General features: G+C 46.5%; 1 protein-coding gene across 1 annotated transcript in view; it reads right to left on the reverse strand.

Moving 5' to 3' along the window:
* Klhl29 (kelch like family member 29) overlaps window positions 1-19,469 on the reverse strand; it is a 306,652-nt gene that overhangs the window by 235,015 nt on the left and 52,168 nt on the right. The gene's annotated exons all lie outside the window — the stretch shown is intronic.

Genomic DNA, 19,469 nt, shown 5'->3' on the forward strand with positions numbered 1-19,469 from the left:
CTCTGAAGGAGGCAGAACACGGAGCACACAGTACAGGGGTCACTGGAGGGCACCGGTTCACACACAGATCAAGGCAGCGGTGACTGTGATTGCCCATGAGCACATCCCTGAAGCGTTTCTCTGTGCAAAGGCCACTGCAGCCAGGGTGCCTAGACCTGAACAGCTATGTGAGAACTCTCAATCAGGAGGAATCGATGGGGCTGCCTGAAGGCCACTGCTCTGAGACCTGGAGGCACAGAATCTTTGGAACACCCACAGGAAGCGCTGGTGCGTAAGAGGTATAAACGGAGGTCTGACGGATGCTCGCAGCTGGTTCTGGAGACAAGATCCAAAGGAGATGCGGAGAGAACCACAGGCTAGCTCGGGTTGTTTATGAACATCATCTTGAAGTCAAGACTCTGATCCTTCAGTAACTAGTTACACGGAACACACACACACACACACACACACACACTAAACAATTATTATTAAGATTGAAAAAATACCATTCTTAGGATGTGGATCTGGTTCCTCTCATGTGGAATTCTGTAGTCGTTCCTCACTCGTTAGACAAACACTCAGCACCTAGCTTGGTTTCTAGGGCTACATCCATACTTCTGCCCTTACCAGCAACGGTGCCTCTATTCTGACTTCCTGGAGGCTCCTGGCTTGGGTCACTCTGGGTCACATCACATCTGTGCATACCTGTGTCCCCTCTTCCCTGTCACCTACTCACCTTCAGCTTCTCTATCCACATAAATGCCTACCCTCTGAGCCCTACTATGCACACACGTCGTGTATTCTTGGTCCTGGGTTCTCCCCACCCCAGGTCCTGGAAGATGTTTATCAGCATTTCTGGTCTTTACCCACTAGGGGCCAGTAGTACTTCTTCCCCTGAGTCAGAGAAATCAAAACCATCTCCTGACTTGACTCCATGTCCCTGAAGGTGAGGAGGAAAATAAAGCCCTCTTTGTGAGAGAACCAGCGAAGTAAACTAAGCCTATGTCTCACAAACCGGCAGACTGTATCTAACTCACGTCCGTCTCTGGGACCTTGCTTCATGGTTGGTAGAAAGTAAGTGCTCAATAAATGCCTGTTCATAAGGAAAGAAAGGAATGAACTAAAACTGAGGTTAGGGCCCACAGTAAACACACTGCTCAAAAGGCACAATGGGTGGTGTAGATTAAATAAGTGAGATACAGTTTACAAAATCAATAAATGCACGAGTATTTTGAATAAATACCTAGCTGCCAGTTTCCCATCGCTTTAAAATGGAATTCCAATCCCACGGCCTCTTCCAATGCCCCCTCTATGTGTCCTGTGCAGCTCTTCCACAGGACAGTAGACTTCTGGCAGTGTTGTCTGGGCTTCCTGTCTGCTGCCTTGCTTCCACCATTCTCTGGCTGAGGTCTGCAGGCCTCTCCACGTTGTTAAGTTATCGGACGGTTTCTGCTTGCCTGCTATCCCAAGAAGCCTCTGACGCTGGGACCCATTCTCCAGGAAGGATAACTGAGATACCCAATGGCTGGCAATGGCCTGGGCACTCTGGCCAATGCGAATGGTCCTGGGAATCCTTAACCCTCCCACTGTGCCTGCTTTCTCCATCACCAGGGTTACCTCCTGGTCTATCAGAATACATCTTCTGTCCTCGTTATTGAGCACCAGGGCCTTCAGAATGTTTCCTTATTCCCCCTTCTCTTCTAAACCCTGCCATTCTCCCTGAGATCTAATTTCCGATCAGGGTTCAATAACTTCCTTCCACAGATTGATGACCGACCAGACATGTTATCTCCAATCCCACCTCCAACTACCACAGCTGTGCATCTGACCTGCTTATGTGACACCTCTACCCTATGTCTCAAAGGTGACACAAGCCCATTGTGTTATTCTCTGATTCAAACAACTCAAAATGAAGAAACAGAGCTGGGCTCAGTCAGTAAAGGGGCTTGCTGCACCTAGCAAGAGGATCTGAGTTCTAATCCCCAGCACCCATGTGAGAAAAGAAAGAGCTGAGTGTGGTGGTCTGCACCTGTAATCCTAGTGCTGTGAAGACAGAAATAGGAGGATCTCTGACACTCACTGGCCAGCTAGTCTAGCCTTGTCAGTGAGCTCCAGGTTCAACGAGAGACTGTCTCAAAAAATGAGATGGAAGGGGAGAAGATCCCTCTGGTCTACACACACACATGCACGCATGCAGGACATATGTGTGTACTCCTACACACACACATGAATGTATATACATGCATATACCACACTTTGTGTGTGCACAAGCATGTGCTCACGGGCACACACACACACACACACACACACACACACTCTAAAAAGAGCAGGTTGGAGAGATGGCTAACTGGACAAAGCACTTGCCCCATGTGAGAACCAAGCAGGTATGGTGGCCGCTTGTAATCCCAGCATTAAGAGAGACAGAGCCAGATACTCCCTCAGGCGAGCTGACGAGTAGGCAAGATTGGTGAGCCCCAGGCTCAGTGAAATCCTGTGTGTCAAGTAATAAAGTGGAGAGTGATCTAGAAAAACTCCTGACATCAACTTTGGGCTCCATGTGCATATACACGTGTGCACATGAACCTGCATATGCCTATGAGTCACCCCTATGGACACACACAGACACATGCAAAACAAATGAACAAAACCAAAGAGCCATGGGCTCCCCGGCCCCTCCTGGTCAGCACTGCCAACCCCCTAATTGTCAACTCAATACCTACAGTCATCCTGCAGACTCCTGTCTTTCATATACAGCTACTGTCACCCCTTTGTGACACATCTTCCTTTCTTTGCCTTCCACTCCACTTCCTTCTTTGTGACGAGCCTCTGTCCTCCTTGTTCCCCAACTGGCTGTCATGTTGTCGTGCACAGATTAGTTTTTTCAAACTGCAACCCGACCCCATTTCTTCTCTGCTTTCGGCTTTTCCCATGAGACGCAGATGAAGACGGGAGGTACGGAGTGACCCAGGGCTGTGCATGGACTGGCTATTGCTCCCCAATCTGAGCATTTCAGGCCTCTCTGGATTACCCGGCACCATTTCCACCGCCTTCTCGTGGTTCTCTATACTCTGTAGTCATGCCTCAAAGCACACCCACACAGTGTCTGCTCTTTCTTTTCACCTGATCACAGTTGATTCAGATTCTAACGCACATCAAACCCTTCTTGACCCAAGACGATTAAACCTCCCTGGAGGGCCATGAATCTTGTTCCCGATGATGACTTATGATTACTTCTGATCACTTCCTTCCTCAAGTTCAGGCTCCACGCAGACAATGTCCTCTTTTGTTTATATCTGTTTCTAGCTCAGAGGTCAGTAAACCATCTTGACGGCCAAAGCCATCCTAAGGCCTAGGGCGGAGGGGGCCATGCCTTTCATCCCAGCACTCAGGAGGCAGAGGCAGGTGGATTTCTCTGAGTGTGAGGCTAGTCTGGTCTACAGTGTGAGTTCCAGGACAGTCAAGGCTACACAGAAAAACCAGGTCTCAGCAAATTAAAACCCAAACCAAAAACCAAACCAAACCAAAAACAAAACAAAACAAAACAAAACTCCAAAGCTACATTCGGATACGCATGCATGCGCTGTGTATGGCTGCCTTTAACTTTTGTGAACTGAGCAACTGGGATGGACACATGATGTGGTCCTCAAAACCCAAAATACTGACTTGCGAAAGAAGTCTTCCGATCCTGTTTTGGTCTGAGTGCCTAGCAGGAGGCAGGCATTCAGTGCGTGCTTGTTAAACGGATACTTAAAGGAGCACTCTGGAGATAGGAGCTTCAAGTAGATCCTTAGAGTCTGCAGTGTATGAGAGACTTCAATGTCCCATCTCTCAGGTAATGCTGGCCACCTGCACACAGTCTGTGGGCACAGCCGCCAACAGTGCGGTTCAGCTGTTTGTTGCTGCAGTAAAAGTCCCAACTCAAACAGTGGGCAGTGTCTCCATGGCTTCAGGGCCTGCGTGTGAGGCAGAGCCTAAGGTGAGAACCCTTGGGAAAGCTGATCTTCTTATGCAGGCAGAAGGCGGGTCGAAGAATACAGGAAGCCAATGGGATCTCAGGGTGAACTCTCCAGTGACCAATTTCCCCAGCTAGGCTCCTACCACCAGAAGGGCGCTACCACCAGTTAGGGGCTTGATCTTCAACAAAAGGATCCATGCTGAGAGGAACTTGTATTTGAGTCACAGCTCTACTCTCCCTAGGGAATGGGACCCCTAGGCTTCTCTTTGATTTCCCAGCTTACTGGAAATTTGACTACCTGGAGATCTTATTCCTGAGTTTGGAAGCTCTTGTTGGAAGAGGCTGGCGGGGGACTTGTCACAGTTCTTGTGACAACTCCAAAGCCAACACCTAGCTTGGGGAGAAGGGGTTCTGGGAAAGAAGGGGCTCTAAAGCAACCCAGGAATTTTACAGAACCCCCAGGGTGAAGAGGAATCAAGGGGAAGGAAGGGTAGAGGTAAGAAATAGCAACCTCTGACCACCTCTCCTCCAGGTCCGTGTGGGTTCGTAGCCCTGCTTCCCACAGGAAAGGAGGCAACTCCAGCCCCAAAGACCTGGGCATTCCTTGTTCTGAACCCATGTGAATTCAGTCTAGATGATCTCATCTGCTACGGACACACCCTGCACACGATTACCATCTCTTCTGTGCTCTCTCCCTGAGGTCCTGCCCTGTCCTCTTCCAGAGACTGGTACCAGTTCCGTCTGTTTCCAACCCTCCATCAGGATGGCATAGAGCCAGGCATTAAATTGGGACTCAGTAGATGCCTGGGGAAGGGTCTTGAATACACTTTGTCACATGCTCTTCTGCCCGGGACACGTGTGAAGTTCATGGATGCCCTGCTCCCTTCTGCTCCTGCCTGCTGCTTCTGCATTGGCTTTTGCAGATGTGTCCGTCTTCTGACTTCAGCCATTCTGGTTTTCCCCAGAGCCCTTCAGCACATTTGGAACAGGATGCGGATCACAAGAAAAGCCTTATTCATGGCCTGCCCATGGAGAACTGGCATTTATTAAGGTTGCTTCTGAGATGCCACCCTGGGAAACTTTGGAAACTGAGAAGTAGCCACCTCTCCGGTATTTTACAGCGGGGGCGGACTCTAATAGCTTAACACTCATGAGTTGTCAAAGAGCCTCAGTCACTGTGGCAAAGCCGCATGTGGCGGAAGCGCGCAACGTGGCAGGAACGGAAAACGCAACTTGAGCACAAATCGCCAAAAACCTGCCCAACTGGCAGAGGAATGTTTCCGCTCCTCGCTCGTGGGTGCTAGACGCACATCACGCAGCTTTACTAGAGGGAGTCTCAGAATTAGTTCTCAGACGTTAGGATTCATAGAGGAGAGGGAGGCAGAGCCCTCTAGAAAAAAGGCCAGTTCCCTGCTCCTTGAACAAATGCTTCCACTTGATTCTTCTCAGGTCATCCACACAGCTCCATGGGCACCCTGCCTGTGGGACCTGGCTGACTTCTGTGGAAATGGCTCCTGATCAGTCTGTGGCTGGCACTGCCCTACTGTGCCAAGTGCCCCGGGGTCTTCTCTGCTTTTACTTCTCCAGCTATGAACAAGGGAGAAAGCTGGCCCTTGTTACTACACAGGAAGCTGCTAAGAAGGGGTCTTTTTAAAGATGGGCACACTGGCTTCAAGAGTTTGCTAGCACTGCAGTAACAAAACACCCCGGGCTTGGTAGTTTAAACAACAGAAATAGTTTTCCTTGTGGTTGGTGAGTCCAAGATTGGCGTCAGCCTGTTGGCTTTCTCCTGAAGTGCCCTCTCCACAGTTTGCAGGCAGTTACTGTCTCCATGCAACGTCACTTGGTCTTCTGTCTGGTGGTCCCCTGGTTCTTCGTTCCATAATGTCACTATTCAGGTGGATTGGGATGTTCCCATATGACGTATGTAACCTTCCTCAGGAAGACTGTGACTATATTTGGACAGGAGGCCTTTGCAGGGTATGAGTCTGGGGGAGATGATGCTTCTTGTAACCACTGGAGTCAGAAGAGCCTGGAAATGCTTCCTCGTGTCACGGCAGCACTAACAGGCTTGGGAACGCATGCGTACCTCTGCTCTTCACTATACAAGAGCAAACTTCTGCCTGCCCTCAGGAAGTTCTTCAGCAGACATTTGAACAAACCCCAAGCTTCAAATATCTTAAACTCATGCATTTCCATTCCTAGTTGCTTTTTTTTTTTTTTTTTTAAACACAGGCCTTCGTGAAAACCAGACAAGTCAAGGTTGATGACAGCACTAATTGTGTTAACTCTAACAGTAACCAGCAACCAATCCGATTGAGCAAAACCACAGTTTTCAAGCTGGTTGAGTTTGAAAAACATTTGACTCAAAATGAAACTCTCAGTCACAATGCATAACGTTTTAAAAAAAAAAAAAAACAGGGGCTTGAGAGAAGGCTCAGTAGTTAAGAACATTTGCTTCTATTGCAGAGGACTGGAGTTTATTTTCCAGGATGTGCTTTGAGCAGCTCCCAACTGCCTGTACCTCCATCTCCTACATAAGGTAGACCCTCGTCAGGGCTATAAAACAACTTGCACTTGTGTCTACACACACCGACACACACGCACATGCACACACATGCATGCATACAGAGATACAAACACATACAATTTTTCAGTTGACTTTCTTTAAACAGAGCTTTTAATCAGTCCCAAGAGGTCATAGACCAAGTGGTCCAGTTTCGTGAGTTAACTAATTAGTTCGAGAGTTAGCTAATTGTCTATCTACCGTTGCCACTGTTTACGTAAGAGACTGACGTCATCAGCTGAAGCAGGAGTCAGGTTTGAGAAGAACTGTCATTCGAGGAGTGAAGGCTAGTCTTTAGTTCGCTACCGATGTAGCTTTAAAGGCTTCAAATTCACTGCACAATGGTGTCATACAAGAGAAGAAGCAAATGTGCCCCCATCCCAGCTCCTATGACTACACATTGTCAAACTTGACTCATATCTCCTCACTCTCTTCAATCCAGAGGCAGTTGGGTGCCACGTGAAGGGGTGGGTGGCATGGTTGTTTGATCTACATACAACGTGGTGGCACAGGTCAGACAAGCAAGAGGTACCACGAGGTAATCTGTTGTTTTTAAAAAAATTACCATAAAAGAGATCTGGGTTAGGGAGGGGTTAGGAAAAAAAAATTGTGAGAATGGAAAAACTGCAAAAATGACAGAGAAGCTCCAAGAGGGGCCTTCTGGCAGGCATGGGAGGCTGCAAACGCAATAACAGAATCATTGTTCTGTTTCCTGATATGATTATAGGAAGAATCAGAAAGCGCTGGCTAAATAACTGCTTTAAAATGTATAATCTGCATCTTTTTTAAAAAAAAAAAATAAAACCAGGATTTTGTAAAGAACATATATCAAGGTTCCACAAAAACATCAAGGCTATACATTTTCTAGACGAATTTAAACGGAGTCCGCCTGGAGGTTTAAGTAAAATCCATTCTACTAAGCATAAAAATAGGATTCTTTTTCTTTTCTTTTTTTAAAAACAATTACTATATGAAATAAAGAATAAACATACCAGCTTAATCTTTTCCTAAGCTCATCCTATAGCGTAATCCACTGCGTCTCGCTACTTTGGGGACAGGGTTGGGGGGGAAGGAGGGAGGCGGAGCTTGGAGGCTGATAAGAAAGGCAGCGTCCAGTGCCTACAGGGTCTGATGCAATGTCAAGGATCCTGGACTTCATCTTTGGGGAAAGGGGAGCCAACAGAAGTCTCAAAAGGAGAACTGATCCAATTGCATCTGTATTTCCAAAGATGACTCACAGGTTTAAAGGCCCTAACAAAACAGGAGCCATCCTGGAACCAATACAGAACGATTCGGCGTGGACTAGACACTTTAAAAGCAGGCCTGTACTCATAACTCACCCTCTCTGTGGGCATCAGCTTAGGAACAGACGTAGCAAGTATAGGTCTCACTGACCTTGGTCCCAACACTGTCACACCCTTCCACATAGAAGGGCTCTTCAAACAAGTTCCCAAACAGCTTCCTTCTAAAAGTCTAATGGTAACTGAAGTGGCAGGTGCTGGGGCTTGTTAGTCGCCAGTTACCGCTGTGCCTCGATTTTCCTCCTCATAGGAAAGAAAAACAAAACACCTCAAAAAGCAAAATACCAAGTTCTTATTTTATGGTCTTTTTTTTCTCCAAATATTCATATAAGCTGACTTTTTCAAGCCACCACCTGTGACAGAAAACATGCTGGTCATATATCCTGTTTCTCCAGCTTAATTGAAACGGTGTCTTTGCGTGTCAGGTACGCTGGATTCCATTTCTCAGTGTTTTCAGAGAGGCAAGAGTCAGTGATGGAGGAAGGCCCCCTACTCCAGGCAAGGATGGCTCTGCTTGGTGGGTTCTTTCTCCAGAATCCCCATACAACAGGGAGACTCTTCCTCACGATCCAACAGTGTTTCTAAAGTTCCATGGAAACCAAAGCACCAGCAATGTCTAGAAACTGCACAGAGTCCTTGCTCCTTGGCCCTAAAATACACGGACAGGTTTTCTGTCACATCACGCAAGCGTCAGAAGTCCCAGGGAGCAAGGATAGTTACAGAAACACAGCTTTGGTCGAAGCTGAGTTTCTTTGGGATTATGTCAACTAGCCAATAAGGAGAGGTCCACAGGCATTTGCCACTTTCCAGAGACAACATCTGTATCCACAAGTCCATAAAAGTACATTGTAGGCATAAACATTTTTTTAAAAAAAATCTACCTTTTTCTGACAAAATGCACACTCCTATGAAAGGACACAAGGGCAGCTCTTGGTCTGTACAAGTTGACCATCAATCTTCAGGGGAGACAAAGCCAGATGAGAAGGGACATAAAAAATGCACAAAGAAACCACGGCTCCAGTGTAAACCGAGCGCTTCCCTCAGAAGCCCTGAGCTAGCTCTCCAGGTCTCATTCTGAGTACCCCAGTGGACTCCACTGATCGTCACAATGCTCTGCTGGGCTACACACGGGAAGGATGCTCAAACGCAAGGCCAGTGAGTGTGTTGGGTTGAAGGGTGTATTCCCCTTTCTTCTATCCTCTGATTTCCTAAATGTGTTGGTGTCATTTCTACAGTTGATGTTAACGGTCGGCACATCACTGCGGGTCACCAGTCACTGTGAGATGCTGCCAAGGGGAAGTGTGGTGTGATAAAGGCTCCTTTCAGCAGGGCTGCGGTCACACTTGCCCTTCTCACAACCTCAGCCTTGAGGACACGATCAGTGGTCAGCAGCCTGAATGGGCTCAGGTCTATTTCCAGCCAATGTTCCTAAACTATTTTAGGATCAGCTGTGATTTTTTTCCCTACTTCCCACCCACTAGCAGCCTGCAGAACAACAGACAGGTTTTCCAAGTTGAAGACATCCCCTCTACTCGTCCTACAGACACAACACAGGAAGGATGACAGAATAGACTAGAGCCAACCTCAAACCTTCCCAATCTAGGGGCCACAAACAGGGTGCCAGGTATCAGGCAAGTCTCACAGACCAGAGCAAAGAAGCAGGTGTTTTCAATGGGATCATGGGAAATTTTTTAATAGGTTTTCAACAGCAGAACCCCAGAGTCAAAGAGGGTCCACTAGATTGCCCTGGGAGACGGGGTATGTGTGCAGTAGTTTCTGAACAAGTGAGAATTTGCAAGGTATGCACAAGGCTCCTAGGACATAGTGTGGTCCATATGGGAAAATCTGTAAACTGCTGGAAATGTTTGCTTGGAAAGACGAAAACACACAGAGAGGGAAACACACACACACACACACACACACACACACACACACACACACAGAGAGAGAGAGAGAGAGAGAGAGAGAGAGACAGAGAGACAGACACACACAAAGAGAGAAAAGACAGAGACAGAGATACACACACAAAGAGAGAGACAGACAGACAGACAGACAGACAGACAGACAGACACACACACACACACACACACACACACACACACACACACAGTGTATTCCAGAAAAACTACCATCAGAAAAACAGTGAACACCTTTCCATCTTTCCGAGGCCCTTCCCATGTTCCAGGCACAGCCTGAAGCCCCAGGAGCCCCGCTGGAATGAGCATCAGAACTCTTCCTCTATTACAATGAAAAAATAGGCACAGGAAAGATAAAAGTCATTTGCTTAAAACCATGCAGCCAATTGGTTGTGAAGCCAGGATTCACAGCACGGTATTTAAAAAAAAAAAAAGTATTACTCGGGGGCAGGGAGACAAGTCAGTAAAGAGCATGCCACACAAGCAGGAGGACTGGGGTGTATGTCCCCAGCACCCACAGAAATGCTGGGTAGCCACTGCAGCCAGTCTGTAATCCAATCAACTGGGAGGAAAAGACAGAAGATTCCTGGAGAAAGCTGTCAAGTAGAACCTCCTAGTTCCCGCTTTAATTGAGAGGCTGTGCTTTATTATAAAAGGCGGTGAATGACCAAGGCAGTTACCTGATGTCAACCTCTGGTGTGTACATGTAAGCTGCACACACACACACACACACACACACACACACACACACACCTACCTCTGCACGAGTGTCTACCCGTATACTTTCAAACATGCATGCATACCACATATACATGCTAACGACGTTTTAAAATGTTACCTGGCTTATGGTACATGAAAGAACACAGTCAACCAAAGATCCCATGCTGCCCGATTCCTTTCACACCATTGATCCACAATAGGGAAATCACGGAGATTGAAGTAGATTAGTGGTTGCCAGGGAAATGGGGGTGGGTGGGATAATGTGTAATGGGGACGAGGATGCTTTTTGAGGAGATGAAAATATTCTGAGGCTGGCTGCCACGTCCATGATGTGCATATCTGTGAACATATTTAAAAAAGCACTCAATTGTAAGCTTCAAGTGGGTGAATTGTATAGAGTGTAAACTGCATCTCAATGAAAGTCATCATCATCATCGTTAATCATTTTACTTAAAGGAGATCCGAGATGACAGCCACGTGGGGACTAGGATAGACAACTTTACTTTAAGGGAAATGGCTGCAAAAGAAAAACACGAGACATGTCTACTTTCTCTAGATTCTTTCAGTACCAGAGCTGCTAACTGCCCGGCTCCAGTCCTGGGGACTCCAGGCAGTCCTCCATACTCTGTAGAGGATCGGGTTTCATTAGGTCACGGTCCCTTGCTCTCTTAGGGGACAGCTAGTAATTACATATGAACTAAGAAAACATCAGATGGGCAAGCGGATGTCTAAGCTACAGAAAAACAATCCTGACCCCTCACATGATCCTGAGAGGCTGGGGCAAGCGCTCTGTGATTGGCAGCAGCAAGTCGTGCCTGGCCGGATTGAGCCAACCCTTGAAATCCTGGGAGTGTCATGTTCTGTCTTGCCGAGAGGCAGATGAAAGCCGCTGTACAAGGCCGGCGCCAGGGTTGTGATGAACGTGCTTCATGTTCTCCTGAGTGTGTTCTGAATTGTAGAATTGTTTTCCCTGCTATTTGTCACACTGAGGACATGGGCCTTTTAATTGGCAATCGAGTGTGTTGCTTGTGATGTCAAACTGATGAGGAGCGGCTCTGTTAAGCAGAGGCCCTGCCAGTTAATGGCTGTGTCCCTGAGTTGACGGGAGGTTGGAGAAGCCCTGGCTTGAACACAGCTCAGAGCCAGAAGGAACAGGCCTGTACGGAGCCTTGCTGGGTAGCTCCTAGGTGCTGAGTCTGCATTGGATTTTACCCGTGTGCGTCTAGAGCACACGACCTTTCATGCCTTCTAAGGTGCTCAGTTGAACATTGAGCCTTAAAGTCCCCGAATGAGGCCAATGCTTACACTGATGGTCCTTCAAAATGACTCCCTTTACCTCACCCTTTACCCTGTTGAGTTTGTAGGCTTTTCCTCCCTTGACCTTGTTTGAGTATGACCATCTAATTTGCCTTGGGAGAGACGCATGTGACCTTCTACTTCCTTTTCTATCTCAAGCCAAGATGGTGGAGGGACTAGCTGACCAACTACATGATCTGTCAACTCTCTCCAAGTACATGAGAGACCCCAGACAAGACTACCCCATCACCTGCAGCTCGCCACATGTGCATGAATGGAACCAGGCAAGGACAAAAGGCCTAGCTAATCTACAGAGGGGAAAAAAAATCAAATCTGCGCTTGCTGTTTAAATCAGTGAGTTTAGGGACACTTACTACATACGAAGCATCATTTTACGAGTAAGTAACTGATACCCTTGGCCAACTGATGTTAAGTGCAAAGCATCAATCCCAGCCCTACACAGGATTCGGAGGCCAGCTCCGAACTCAGAGAGGCCATATAAGGTCCAACTGCAGACCTGCTGAAGGAGGGCAGTGGGAATACTCCATAGCATGGTCAGCCCGTAGTCCTGAGCATATGAGGTGGGAGAGGTTGACCTGGTTGCCAAGCTCAGACCCTGGATTCAAATCCTGGTACAACTCTGTAGAACTGTTGCTGGGGGGGAGGCAGACAGACTCACTCAATGTCAATTATACCGTCTTCCTGATGTTCCTTCCTGAGTTTCCGAGTTGAGAAAGCAGCAACAGCTCACTCCCGCGCACTGCCAGGCTCTAGATGTGATTTTAGATCTACCTGGCAGATGCACATAAGTAGATCTGAGGGTCTATGGCCATGAGAGGAACCACATGGCTGCAGGTTTCTCAGTTCTCTGGCGAGCAGAGGCAAGGAGACCAGCTACTGGTTTTATGGGTGTGTGGAAAAGCCCTAGAGACCCCGTATCAGTGACATAATTATGCAAACAAACATAGCAACCCTTCCAGGATTCCAGATGGCGGCTGAGGTGAATGTCCCTACAGTTGATAGTTCCCAGGGAGCAAGTTTTGACTTCTAGCATTCCCAGGGTGGAAGCAGAGCATTCCTGGGGTCTAGTTCCGCAGTGTCAGCTGACCATTAGGGAAATTCCCAGGCCCTTCCTTATCTCTGCCTATGTCACTACCCAGGCAGGGGTTTCTGTTTCCTGGTCAACTGTAGTGGACTCCCTTCACCTCCACATACCTCTGGTTCCTTATCTGTAAAGGGATTTGGAGATCAACTGCCTCAAAGAACTGTTGTCTAAAGACTTGATTGGGTTAGCCATATAAAATACTGGCAGCGGTGCCTGACACACAAAGGTTCAAGATCTTACTGTTTAGACTTGTAGAGGCAGAGAACAGCTGGTGGCAAGGCACTCTGAGATTGAAGAGAACTCTCGGTACTGAAGAACATTCACCCTGAGTTTCAGACCCTTTCCCAGGGGTTCATGTCTGCCCCGGATCTTCTAAGGGAAGCGAAGTCCTGCTATGCTAATAAGGTGAGTAGTTTCAGTCTGAGGCATCACATTCCTCCCAGGAAATGGACCATTTCTATGAAGGAGTCATCTTGACCCTCTCTTTAAGTCAGCTGACAGACTATCTTGAACCCCTGGCTTTCTCAAGAACTGCCGTCCATTACTCTAGAGCTCTGGACCGTGTTTGTCTTGGAAGTCAGATGGCGAAAGCTGTCTGACAGCCCAGCACCACAGGAATGTGTCCAAAGCAAAGGCCAAGGCAAGGGCAAACACTTGCCTGTGGCAGTCTGGGTCCTTTTCCCTGCTTCCAGAGTTTATTCCAGTTCAGAGCTCTATGAAATAGGTCTTTTAGATAAAGACCAAGAGCATGGTAGTGTAAGTGCTGGGAAGCATAGTCATTTATGAAGGACCTCACCTCGGCTCCAAACAAAGTCATTACCGGTGTCGGGGACGTGTTCAGGCTGATTTAGGGGAGGGTTGCCTTTTTATGTCCACAAGGACGTTTGCTCAAATGCAACAGTACAGGCACTCCCCAAAGGGCTGTTAGACTAGAACACAGGGAAACATAAAGGGCACAGGCAAGCAACGATTTCTCCTGAAGCCCATGCACAGGGTAGGAGGGCTGTTAGGTCATCAAACGTCCTGAGGAGAGGAAGTCGCCCATCCTTCACAAAAGCAGGAGGCTAGAGAGTGTGTGTGGTGAAGGCCCGGCAGAAAGACCATCTGATCACAGGGAAGAAACAGCTTTCACTCAAACACACCTGCATGGTAACAGAGACAAGCCAAGAGGCAGATTCATCCAACAAAATCAAAGCCAATGCCCAAGCTGACTGGTCACTAAAGTCCCCATTTGCACCTGTGTGGACTTTAAACATCCTTCTGCACCTATTCACACCCTGTGTAAAACAGTAAGATTTAAAAGACGAAACCCATTTGACCTGAAACAAAGGTATTTTTCTGCATGAACTAAGCTTGTCCAGCAGTGGAGGCTTTGAAGAGTCCAGTAAATCTGGCCTGAAACCAAGGACTGTGCATTCCTCAAATGTTTCAGCGTCATGAAGTCACCGGTCTTGTGTGATTCCCTTGCTTCCTCTCCTCCTCCCACAGGAATGCATCCTGTACTCCAAAACAGCTTGCAAAGATGTGTATAAATGAGGAACAGAAAGTAATGTAAGGAAATCAGGATAAATATAGAAGAAATAAGATAAAACCAGGAGCAGGAGAATGATCTAATGAATTCTCAGCACTCTTGAGTTTCACAGGGTTTTTTCTTAGCACATCTCTCAATATAGAACCCTGACCCTGTCACTACACTCTTGCACATCAAAAGCAATTCCACGGGGAGCCAAAGAGTGTAGACTAGCACATGGTACCCAGAGAGCCCAGCATGCTTCAGGAGGAGCTCTGAGAGCATGTACCTCTGAGGAAAGGATGTGCCAGCTGTCCCCAGGCTCCTTCTGAAGAAACTGCTGCCTTTGATGACTCTGTTGGTAGATGTGGATTGCAGAGTCTGGTATGATGTCAATTACAGGTTTAATAGTATAGACCACGGCTACTCTACAATACGGGCTAAGTGCTCCATGATGGGCCTGTACCATCTGGAGCTGGCCTGGTTCCAGCTGTGGAGAGCATGGTAAGGTGTTCTGTCCCTCTACTGGCAGATATACCAAGGCAATCTTGAAAATTCTCGGGGTCTGATGGGTCGGTGGACAGAACAGGAAGTTGACAAACACGTGGAAATTTGGTATCTAAATTTTCGTGTGTAGGGGAGGATGGGTGGTCTTTTAGAATAGCATCAAATCCAATCCAACTATCACAGTACTCATCAGAGAAAAACCTTCAAACATGTTGGATATTTTGTAGACAATGGAATTCGGCGTGTCTTGAGTAGCAGCATGGGCAAGTCCTTAATAACAGAAGTGAGGGGGAAAAAAAGACCCTTGAAACTACAATTTGCTATGCAAGATTGATAAATTTGTTCACAAGACTGATAAAAACCGGCTATTAGAAAGTAAAATCAAATGAATGCACTGCTAAGAGAAGACATTTTTAAAAAGAAAAGTCAAAAGGCAAAGCCAAACTAAGATCGAAAATCTCTGGCAATTTACGTCAGAAACAAGAGTTTAATATCACTACGATTAGAAAAAGCTCTTATAATGGAGACTAAAAAGACTAAAGCGTAACACAAAGATAAATAAGAGATGTGTATCATTTACCGGGAGCAGAGAGAAATGCCCCTCCGTACTTAGGGCAAACTGTACAACTTTTCTGGTAACCGAATGAACAAAAAACTAAGCTGAGATATTATTCCTCAGTTATCCCACTGACGAAGAACAAAAATTCTGAGAAGCACTTTGCCCGTGGGCACACAGACATGTCCACAAATTCTTAAGGATGGGAAAGTACCAAGCCCTGTTATGTCTGGATGGAGAGCTGAGTCACACCAAACAAAAAGAAACAAAACAAAACAAGAGAGCCTCGGCAATTTTCATCTTTTTCCGGCCATCATTTGCACTTGAGGACACACCTTCGTGGGTGCAAGTACGGTACGGCTCTGGAGAGGACCCACTGCCTCGCTGTCTGTCAGATAAAAGATAAGAAACAACCCAGGAGTCAACCGAGACAGGGCTGGCTGAATCCACTCACGTCCACCCACCCAGTGAACCATTACACACGGAAGAGAAAGAAGACAGCCCTCGCGGTTGCTCAGGAATGAATTCCAGGCTGTCCGGAAAAGCAGCCAGGGCACGGTGAAGAAGGCACACAGGGCGAGCGGGCGAGCTTATCCTGTCTGAGAGAAAGGGAAATGAGAATGGACACAAAAGATGTTTATTTTACCAGAAGACAAAAAGGCTAAACAAAAAGGAACACAGGCGTGTGTGTGTGTGTGTGTGTGTGTGTGTGTGTGTGTGTGTGTGTGTGTGTGTGTGTGTGTAGGGGGGTGGCCGATTCCTATGAAGTCATTATATTATGGAGTTATGTCATGAAAATATTTTACATTGTCTGAAAATACTAAATTAATTTGGGGAAAGGGACCTAATAGATGATTTTACACACACACACACACACACACACACACACACACACACACACACACACACACACGCACGCACACACATAGCCTGGGGCTGGAGCCATGGCTCCGCAGTTAACAGTACCTATGTTCCAGCACCACGTCAAGTGGCTCACGACAGCCCGTAACTTCTGCTCCAGGAAGTTTGACACCCTTTTATTCCACTAACATGCATGTTTCCACAGACAGATATGCATGCACACACACAACTAAAAAAGAAAATCTTCAAAAGGACCTGTTTATCAGATTGATAATACGAACACACAAAGAAATGACTAAAGACACAGGGTTTAAGCCCAGCGTCTGCGTCTGTAGTGCGATATGTCCTAAAGACACACGAGTACAAATCACAATGAAGAAAATGTCACTTGGTCACTTTATTGCCGGTAATAATATCTGAGTTATCGATTTGAAGCTCTTTTACGTAAGAATCTTCACGTGAACTTATTCATCTATAAGAATCAAAATTCCAGTTGGGGAAGATACGACACAAAAATACTTAAAAGCTAAAAACCTTTTGAGAAACACTTGATGTGTTAAATTTGGTCTGAGATGTGGTTGACTATAAAAAATGTGTTTCTTAGCTTTCTCTAGAAAGGGGTCTCGGATCTCTAAGGAGGGCTTGATCTTGATTTTTAAGTTTCTTGTTAAAAAGAGACAAAATAGCTCAGAAAAAAGGACTGATTCAAGGTTTGAAAGAGTGGAAATATAAAGTCTGTGTAAACCCACGAAGTGGCTCAAAAATAACAAATTTTAGCTAATAAACATAGAAAGAATAACAGTTTAAACAAATTATTGCCAGGCTGGGGGTGGTACACACTTTTAGTCCCAGCACTTGGGAAGCAGAGACAGGAGGATCTTCGTGAGTTTCAGGACAGCCTGGGCTACACAGAGAAACACTATCTGGAAAAACAAAGCCAAAAGAAATCACCAGTTGTCCAATTCAGGTTATCAAAGAGGGCAACAGCCATCCCGAGGAGAGAGGCCAAGAAACGGCTCTAGCCTTATAGTTCTGATGGTTTCAGAGGGGGAAAAAGTCCTTTTCTTTACGGTGTGACTTCGTGATCCCCACTTTAACCCAGGGACTGAAATCACTTCACCTGAAAGTTGACATGGGACATGGAGCCTCTAATGTGATGTCACACACAGCATCACGTATGCATATGTAAACACCATGCTTGGAATGCTCACCCTTATTTGTGTAGCCTTCAAGCATAACTCCAACTTACAGGGACTGTGGCAGCGGTGGACAGGTCAGAGGAAGAGAGTAACAGGGCACACGTACGGTAAAGGGCAGATGGACCGATACCCCAGGGAAGTCAATGGCCGTGCAAAAGGAAAGCAAGTTATTGGGGCTGCTTTAGAACAAGAATCAGATAACAGGTCAGTGCTACAGACAAACAGATACACGATGGACCAAAGGGCTTTGGGTTCATGGGGAGAGCTGAATCCAGACCTATGTGACATGAATTATTAATGTTCTTAGCTGTTATGGAGCAGTGTGGTGATAAGAGTGGAGCATCTCTACAGCTATGTGGCGTGCTCTAAGAGGCTCGGCACCTGACACTTTGAACAGTTCAGCAGTCCGCACACAGAGCGAGCCATACTTCCTTCATTTACATGCGTGTGCATGCACATATCAATTAGCCCAATATGGCAACTATTAGCAGCTATTAGATCTAGGCGTCTGCTGTCTGGTACTTTGTCGTATTTTTTTTTCTTCTCCTTCTTTAAATGTGTAGTCTTGGGATCACACACCAGGCAAACATCCCAACCTGAGCTCCATCTTTAGCCTTATTGTATTCTTAAGGTTTTCTTAATATTTGAAAAAATACTTTTTTCCCTGAGACAAAGTCTTGCTAGGTAACTCAGGCTGGCCTCAGACTTTGAGCCTCCTGCCTCTGCCTCCTGATAATGGAACTGTGAGTGTGAACTGAACCTAGTTAAATTGCTTTTTTTCCTAACAAAAACTTAGGAAAAGAATCGGGTGAGTTGGTGCGTGCCCAATATCTCAGCACTTGGAAGGCTGGGACAGAATGTTGTTTAAAAGCCAGCCTTGGTTACATAGTCAGACACTGTCTCAGGCTTTGTAAAAGAGAAGACAACTCTTAGAATGGTCCTGATCCAAGGGCTAAAATGGTGTCACATTTCACAAGTTGGGATAAATGTTAGCTTGAATTTACTACAGAGAGTAGGTACTTACTTCTGTACTAGAAAAATTCCTCCAAGACACCCATTAAATACCCACATTTGTAGAAATTACTTTCTGAAGATGATATCCTGATTTGGGTGAATCCTCTGAAGATAAACTCAAAATACCAGAAGTGAGATCCCTTCCGGGGTCTCTGAGGGGAAGCACATTTCTGGCCATTTTTATCCTTGAAAAGTTGTCTGCTCTCTTTGGCTTATCGTCCGTTCCTCCATCTCCAAAACCAATGCTACTGTTACTACCTTTCTCTGTGACCAGGCTCTCCCGACTCTTTTAAGGGCCTGTGTAATAACTTCAGCCTATCCAAGTAACAGAAGCCAATGTTTCTATCTATGGGACTATCTATAGACTCTGTAGGATGAAAACGGCAAAATCCCCACTCCCTAAAGGTGCCACAGTCAGGATTCCGGTGTGGACATCTTTGGGATCCACTGTGCTGGGACAGACGCTGGGACGGTCAATGAGATACAAGCAGAGGCCTGATAACAGCTCACACTTCCTCTTCCATGTTTTCCCGTTAGGATCCTCCTTTAGAACCCAGCTGCCACGCAGTGAAGAGCCCAAATCAGGGAGTGGGGAGGCCACATGAAGAGAAGCAAGACTTGTGGCAATAGGGCCTGTTGTGCACCCAGCATAACTTACCAGGGCGTGAATGAACAAGTGCGCCATCTTGGAAAGGCACCTTCTATTCCCGGTCCAGTCAGTGTAGATAACCACGCCGCTGAGCCCTTCCCAAATAACAAGGAAACGAAAGACTGCTGTTCTCTTATGCTACTATGTTGTGAGGTAGATTTAAAAAAAAAAATGATAACATCCAAATTGAGATGGTTGTTTGCTTTGAACCAATGAAACATTGGAGAATATAGACGATTAAGCATGTTAACTTTGGCTTTGCATTACTGCCATCCACCCTTGATTATGATAATAATTCCAAAGGAGAGCCCATTATCTATTTGTCCGTGAAAACA

Source organism: Rattus rattus, chromosome 7, assembly GCF_011064425.1.
Source record: "Rattus rattus isolate New Zealand chromosome 7, Rrattus_CSIRO_v1, whole genome shotgun sequence".
Taxonomy (NCBI): domain Eukaryota; kingdom Metazoa; phylum Chordata; class Mammalia; order Rodentia; family Muridae; genus Rattus; species Rattus rattus.